Source organism: Mytilus californianus, unplaced genomic scaffold, assembly GCF_021869535.1.
Source record: "Mytilus californianus isolate M0D057914Y unplaced genomic scaffold, xbMytCali1.0.p SCAF_4, whole genome shotgun sequence".
NCBI classification, from domain to species: Eukaryota; Metazoa; Mollusca; class Bivalvia; order Mytilida; family Mytilidae; genus Mytilus; species Mytilus californianus.
This window is the reverse complement of record NW_026262690.1, coordinates 116,215,346-116,224,026: the sequence shown is the minus strand read 5'-3', so window position 1 is coordinate 116,224,026 and position 8,681 is coordinate 116,215,346. Positions and strand designations below refer to the sequence as shown.

Here is an 8,681-nt window from a genome sequence, read left to right as displayed (position 1 = left end):
TAGTTTTCAACTTCCATATATTCAAATGGGTCAATTTAATTCATTTTCTATGACCTTTTTTTTCATTAATTACATTTGTACAAGATATGGTAATAAAAACTGCTCTGTTAATTTTTAGCTCACCAGGCCCAATGGGACAAGAAAGCTTTTCTCATCACTTGGCGTCCGTCGTCCGTCGTCGATATTCGTTAACTTTAAACAAAAATCTTCTTCTCTGAAAGTACTGGGCCAAATTTAACCAAACTTGGTCACAATCATAATTGGGGTATCAAGTTTAAAATTGTGTCCGATGACCCGGCCCGCCAACCAAGATGCACGCCATGGCTAAAAATGGAACATAGGGGTAAAATGTAGATTTTGGCTTTTATCTCTGAAACCATAGCATTTAGATCAAATCTGTCAATGGGTAAAATAGTTTTTCAGGTCAAGTTCTATCTTCCCTGAAATTGTCAGACAAATCAGACAACCTGGTGTTGGCTTGCTACCCTTGAATTGGTAATTTTTAGAAAACTTTGCAGTTTTTGGTTATTATCTTCAATATTATCATAGATAGAGATAAACTGTAAACATCAATAATGTACATGAGGGTAAGATCTACAAATAAGTCAACATGACCAAAATCGTCAAAACAGTCAGATGACTTCTTACAGGAGTTATTGCCCTTAAATGACAAATTTTAATTATTTTTTTCATGTTTGCATATCATTTTGAAAACAATTACAGATATTTAAAAATTTTAATAAGCAATAATCATCAGATGAACAAGATCTCCAAATAAATCAAACATGGCCGAAATCACGCTTGTTAGAACTACTACTAGTAGATCTCTGTGGCTCTCTTCTTGTTCGATTAAAGTAATACCTATGAATTTTAAATCTTAATTAGAGGTCAAGTCACCACTCTTAAAAGATGCTAATCTTGGGCTCTTGGGTCCAGGAAAAAAATATAGAAAAAGATTGACACAATTCTGTTGTCAGTCTCCATAATAATCAGTAACTTTGCTGTGACAAACAATTGAAAAACTTATAATAAACAAGGCAAAATTAAGTAAAGTTTCTTATAAACCTGGTACCTTTGATAAATATTTACACCACTGGGTCGATGCCACTGCTTGTGGACGTTTCGTCCCCAGGGGTATCACCAGCCCAGTAGTCAGCACTTCGGTGTTGACATGAATATCAATTATATTGTCATTTTTATAAATTTACTGTTTGCAAAAGTATGATTATTCGAAATACTAAGGATTTTCTTATCCCAGGCATAGATTACCTTAGCCGTATTTGGCACATTTTTTTGTAGGAATTTTGGTTCCTGAATGCTCTTCAACTTTTTACTTGTTTTGGCTTTCTAACTATTTTGATCTGAGCGTCACTGATGAGTCTTATGTAGACGAAACGCGCTTCTGGCGTATCAATTTATAAGCCTGGTACTTTTGATAACTATTTGATGATCCTTTACCAGTAATAATTTACTAAAAATATATAAAAAATAATGTATGTTCATGAAACAGCAGCACGGCATACTTGTAATGTGTGTTTTAACATTGAAAACTTAAAATGATAAATGGGTTGAAAGCAGTTAAATCAAACGAAAGATTAAATTTTGATCCACACAGATTCATTTAAAAAAGTATGATTGTTGCATTGTTTCATGCCTCAATTGTGAACAAAAATATCAGGTGAGCGGCACAGGCTCCTTGGAGCCTCAAGTTTTAACTAAAACATGTTTAATATAAAAAATGAGGAGAAATTAAGATTGCCACTTGAAATGGAGCAGGTAGGGACTGTAATTTTGCCTATCAACAGGCCACCTACGGACCCCTCCGAAGAGTTGTTGATAGGGTTATTTATCGTTCGAAGAGCGTGGCTTCTCTCTCAACACGGAACTTCGGATTTCAACTAGAATTCAAAACGTTTTCTTCCACCGAAGACAACTAATAGGCGGAATATACATCATGATACTGAACACATGATAGGAAAACAATTTTTGCTTTCCTTCTCATAGGAAAACAAATATTTTGTCGAAGGAAGGTTTCGAAAAAAAATTAAGAGCACAGTGAAAATCGCAGCCCCCCCCCCCCCCCCCCGATAAGAAATGGTTGTTGCCTTAAACAACAACTTTTTTTATTAAGCAACACATACTAGGTGACAGACACTTTGCTATACATATTTGCATCTTAGTGGGTGTCCCCTGGTTTTAAACAAATATATCTGGAATCGACAAACTCAGTTGACATACGGGATGGCCTAGCTCTGAGGAGGGTTGCCCTGAAAAATCTCCTAAAAAACCCGAAACATTGAATAAAATACATGTAATACAAAACACAATGTAAGGTAAAAGTTGCGATCTATTAAGTAAATGGTGGGGGGGGGGGGGGGTGGGGGGGGGGGGTTATAATAATTTAAAAAAAAGAATGTGCATATATAGAAAAATTACAAAGAAAAAGTATGTGCATATATAGACAAAGTATGTGCATATATAGACAAAGTATGTACATATATAGACAAAGTATGTGCATATATAGACAAAGTATGTGCATATATAGACAAAGTATGAGCATATATAGAAAAAGTATGTGCATATATAGACAAGTATGTGCATATATAGACAAGTATGTGCATATATAGATAAAGTATGTGCATATATAGACAAGTGCATATATAGAAAAAGTATATGCATATATAGAAAAAGTATGTGCATATATAGAAAAAGTATGTGCATATATAGACAAGTATGTGCATACATAGAAATAAGTACATATAAGGCAGCTATGGCGTTCCATATTTTTACATATAACTGAACTACACAAGACAAGGGTTTTTCTGTCTAAGGATGGTATCTAATTATGTATTCAAGAAACCTTGGAAGATTTCATTTGAAAATTGTTCAATCTTGAGTTATATATAGAAACTCGAGTAGACATTTTATTATTTGGAATGTATGAACAGTATTCCCTTACATATTTTAGCTTAAATTATTATCAATAAATGCTTTTTGAATGGAGTTTATTTGATTCCCTCATGTGTTGTTTTCTTTAATTTTTACAAGGGTTGACCGTGAGGGCATTCCGATATAATGTTGCCACAGACATTTCTACCCACGTGACTTGTGTTTTTTTACTGATAACCGAACATATTTCGTATAATTACGCGGATATCGAGTGCAAAATAACATTCCTTATCCAGTGGCGGATCCCAAAGGGGGGGGGGTCCGTGGGTTTGAACACCCCTTTTTATGGACGATCAATGCATTTGAATGGGGACATATAGTTGGAACCCCCCTTCTAAAAATGGCTGGATCCGCCCCTGTTATCGCTTGTTATATATTAATTTCATCAATAAATATTCATGAAAAATATTTTTAAGAACATAGATAAATGATATGAAAATGTTTTGTTATGAGAAATATTTATATCAATAACAAATCAAGAATACCGAAAATTTGTGTAAACGCATGCGGAAGAATATCTCAAGAACGTTTTGCAACAAACGCGGGAAAATATAAATGCCTACTCAAATCCAATCTATTAAAAAAACGAATTATTACAGAAGATTGTCCACCATGCACTTGTACTGCATTATCATTAGAATAGTAGAATAGAATGATATACAAATGGATGAAAATTTGACTAGAGTTATTAAGATGATCTGCTATATCTGAGACTACTATAACACAGAGATTGGTCACTTCCCGTACTGACCAGTCAAATAGTAATTAATTGTAAGTCTTCGATCACGTGACTCGGCACGTGACTCGCAATGATTGACAAGAAGGATTCGACCGCCATTTTTGACAGCGAAAGAGAAAATAATAATTAACAAATGTGGATTTATAAAGAGTGTTATGTTCCGGTAAGTGTGAATATAAGATTTGACATGTTCATAAATGTTGGTTTATAAGCACTTTAAATAAAATAAGTGCAGTTATAGACTTGAATTTACCGACCAAACCGGAAAGTAACCTCGAGTTATTACCAGTCCGTGGGACAGGGTCAATGAGCAACTCACCCATAACTTACATTCAGATGAACAATCTGTTTTCCGGATAATGTATGTGCAAGCCTTAGTAATTAACCGATGTAATGATGTAAAATTTGTAATTATATGAAATTCCAATTTTTCTGTATCAGTAAGTTCCCGCTGCAGAACTGAGAAACACACGAGACAAGTTGCACACACACAACATGAGGTATGATAGGTGAATTTGTATTGTTAGTGAAAGAAATTTAGATTTATATTTGGTTCCCTTGATAATATATATGCAGTCTATACATGCTAGTATAATAATATTATGCAATGAAAATGTGTCACCATGTGAAATACCAGTACATCATGAGTTCCTAAATAGACGTATTTTTTTTAAATAATTGACCCAAACATGATGTAAAAAGTACGTACACCTTTGGTCTGCATCCTTTATCAGTTTAACTATTTTGATCCATATTGACATGATTGGTCAATTACTGCTGAGTCTCAAGTCTCAGATTACTGTCTTAAAAATTAATGAATTGCCTATGCTATAAACTTGACAAACATTATTTCTTTTTATTTATAATATATTCTTTATTGTAGGAATACCCCCAGAAAGAAATCACGCATTAAAAGAAGGGAGAAGTACTACAGGAGAAAATGACTTTTTTTAGTATTTTTTTTAATTTCATTGAATTTGTCATGCTTGTCTTACATGGAGAAATAAATATTTAAGTCTTTGAATATACATTTTTATTATTATATACATTAAAACTAAGACAGGAATGCAGAAATTCACTACATTGTGTAACACGCTCAGTTTGGATAACAGTTCAATGAAAGAAAAAAAACAAGTAACCACACATCTTTATATATTAAAGGAATAGCCACTTGAAGCAAACTTTAAGGAGATTTTTATATATTTTTGCTAATGATCATCAGACAACTCCTTTAGTCCAAATGAAGTTCAATGAAGTGGATGTAAGTTATTGGAATGCACCGTAATTACCTTCAACAATGAGAAAACCTATAACGTGCAGTCAGCTTCAAAAGTCCCCGACATGGAAAATATATAACAATTCACTAGAGAAAACGAAGTGTCTACAATAACAAAGCAATTTACGAAAATTCAAATATGACGGACATGAACCAACAGCAACCACTGAATTACAGGCTCCTGACTTGAGACGGGCACATAAAGAATGACAATGTTAAATATTTTTAGGCGCTGATCACCACCACTAGCATGGGACATTGGTGTAACGACATAACATAAAAACAAACTTTAAACACAATTTGAAAATAGTTCATTTCGGTTTAATCAGACTGACTGTATATGAAATATTTGCCACTGACAAGCAGTTGTGAATCGAAGTTGAATTTACAGAAAGGTGATATCAATATATGCTATCATATTTAACATTCTTGTTTAGATCTGACATTGCTACTTATTTATACATTTCGCATTATTTTTGGCTTCTCAGAATTTTCACACGGTAAACTGTCATTAGTTACCCAACAAAAAAATGTTATAGGAAACCTTTTTACAAAGCATCATGCAGACAACAATTAACATGGTATGATACCAAACATTGAACAAGCACATTTATATTTGCTTTGGCTAAAAAAACTAAAGCAAATCACAACTCTTTTCATCTGAGTTGCTCAATTATTAGGGTTACAAAAAGCATAGCGATATAACTAAAACATACGACACTTTAACAATAGACAATATTCAAATTTTCAAAAACTTTACGGCTCTGTATTGAAGCACAATTTCTTGTCTGGGATTTTGAAAGAGGGCACACATTTCTGGTGTTGAAAAAATGTCATCGTAAATTACCCTAATGTGGTTCTATTTATGTTAACATAGAGATAATTTGATTATTCAGTCACATAATTTTGAAGCTTCGTCGTTCTGATTTACATGTTCTTGCGGTTGATGCTTCTTTTGGAGTTTTTGTAGTTTTTGCAGTCTTTGCAGCAGAGACGTATAGTCATCCTCAGATTCAAAATCTGATGCAGTATATTCACCACGTAAAAGATCAAGATTGAGATCACTATCATCCCAAGATAAAAAATCAATGTTACTGGACATTGTGAATTGAAAAATGAAAATGCCAGCGATATTTTGGGAACATATATATAATTTGTAGGGCTTATGTTTGCTTTATGTATCCATTGCAGTTATAACCTCTTTGCTGATCTGTTACGTAAGGAAATTACTCATTTACCTTTAATGAAATTTGTTCTCTCTTCTGTGATCGCCGCTTATTACATTGTTTGCAAAAACTTGACCTAATTATCAGACGAAAATTTAAAAAAAGTGGGTGGGGGGGTTGAAACTTGTTTGAAAAAAAAAATTTACGTTTGATAATCTGAATGAGGGTCTGGATGGGGGTTCTTTATTTCCTATAATTTCTATGCCATTTTTCTCTATTCTTTAAATCTTAATAACTTATTATTTTCTATTCTTTATTTGTCGGTCCATTTTTCTTCATTCTATACCTTTTTGCCCCTATTTCTCCATTCTATAAAACCCCATCCACACCCTCCTGAATCCTACCACAAGTGCACCGACGATATTTGACAAGGTTTACTACAATAAACATGTATATTGGGCACTCAGCAGTGAATTACCTTACAAGTATAGAATAAAAGTTTACTGCAATAAACGGAACCTTGGGCACCCAGCTGTGAAACAAAATTCATCTCCCATGCTTTTGAGACTACCTGTCTTTACAGGTAAAATATTTGTATATTAGATACAATTAACGGACGTGTAGCAAAACAATGTAACTGTAAGATTGATAAGATTAATCACATTCACATTTTCAAGAGTGGCCGCATAATAACAAACTATTAACAAATTATTAATGATTAAAAACAAAAATTTAAATATGAATAGAGATAACTGCATTTGAAAGATAAAAACTATATTCTTTTTTTTTTTTTATTAATTCAATTTTGTTTTTAAATTATTTTTAAAAGAAAAATAATATGCCAGCTTTAGCTGGCACTTATGGTAGAAGCATCGAATTGGAATAAAGAACGATAACTCTCTCTACATGAGCAATCTAAAAAGTTTCGTCACTCTCGTTAAATCTCGTACGATTTTTTTTTTTTAATTTTCGAAGTAGATCAAGTCAAGTTATCTAACTCTTAAAAATATTTGTTTTCTTTTTTTTCATTATATTTATTAAATAAACATTGTATTCTTGCTTGGCTCCAAATATAAGGTCAATTCTTCAAATAATGAAAACGAAATTAGCATTGGAATATCCGTAAGGACAATTTCAGGACATTAGTTTAACCCTTATATTTTTAATGGCTGCCAGATTCTCGTTTAATCGCGATCTTGAAAAAACGGGACAAAACGGAATAAATTCGATGTTAAATAAGACATGAATTCTTATTTGTTTACAAAAACAAGAATTTAGAAATTTTAGTAACTTGTGCAGTTTATTTAAATTTTATTGTACCACGGAAATAACCGAAGTTTGGACAACAACATCTTACGCCATGTTTCGTCGTCTGCTTCATCTTTCCATTATCAGTGACAAATCTCCTAAATTACCACAGGTACTTCATTTAAAAGTCACAATATCATAATTAATGATAACATTTGAGTGTAAAAGTTCCGTCCAGCCATGGGAACACAGAAAAACCCTCTGCAAGCAATAAATTTTGGGAGAAACGTAGCCGGAGGCGGAGGTGAAGGTAGTAAAATCTGCTACAGAATTTCCCATATCAAGTTACAGTGATAATGAAGTTGGTTATACTGTGGAATGTGGTCACTGTTATTCCTAGCTAACAGACAAATGCAGGTGTAATTCAAAACTTAACAAAAGTTAAAAAAAATATATATATATTCAAATTCACAATCTTCTAATTTTGTAGACTGTCACTGACACTGTACTTCCTTTGACAAACTCTCAACAAATCTTGTCATTAATTATGACACATATCTACCATAAACAGTCCCAGGAGATGGAGACTGTTTTTTTTCACTCTCTAAGTTTAATCATAGTAAAAGGAGACTTGAGTCTGAGTGATACATTTAAGTATATATTGTATGCTCCCATATTGTCCAAAATTGGATTTTATGGGAATTACAATTGAGTTATAATAACCCATGATAATACCATGGCTTTTGATAGGTATAGTCTATAGAGCATGTTACTTGGAAGTATGTGGGCTACATACATCCTTTGAATTAAATTTGCAGACACATTATTTGGAGGCAATATAAATATTTGCCTCCCGCAGTCACCAGTATATTTTATGCGTCAGTTTAAACCTGATCAAAACATTTTTACTTTACCGAATACTTTTATCAGGTGCACATTTCAACCTATTATAGCAATAAACAATTAATTATGGCTATAACGTCACAGTACCCAAATTGCACCAAGTACCCAATTTTCACCCTATGTGTATGTATGTAATGTATTCAACAAAAATAACTGCAGAAATCTTACAAGTTTTTTTTGAGACACAAATCGTTCACAGTGAGAATATACATGTATCAACAGATGAAGCATTCCTGGGAAAAGTAAATCTACGAAAACATCAGTGTCGTCACCATGCGAAGTTATCTAATTATCATCTTTTAAAAATGTTAGCAACTTCACAACTACAAGTTAATTTTCATGACCAAAATAAAATAAAGTACAAACAAAACAGCAATAAAATGCTTCGCCAAGCACAGCC

General features: G+C 32.9%; 1 long non-coding RNA gene across 1 annotated transcript; it reads left to right on the top strand.

Annotated features, from left to right (window-relative positions):
• The first annotated feature begins 3,713 nt into the window (after positions 1–3,713).
• On the top strand, positions 3,714–4,712 carry LOC127739214 (uncharacterized). Its single transcript, XR_008000316.1, has 2 exons — positions 3,714–3,851; positions 4,572–4,712. It is a non-coding gene; the product is annotated as an uncharacterized LOC127739214 (long non-coding RNA).
• Positions 4,713–8,681: the final 3,969 nt, after the last annotated feature.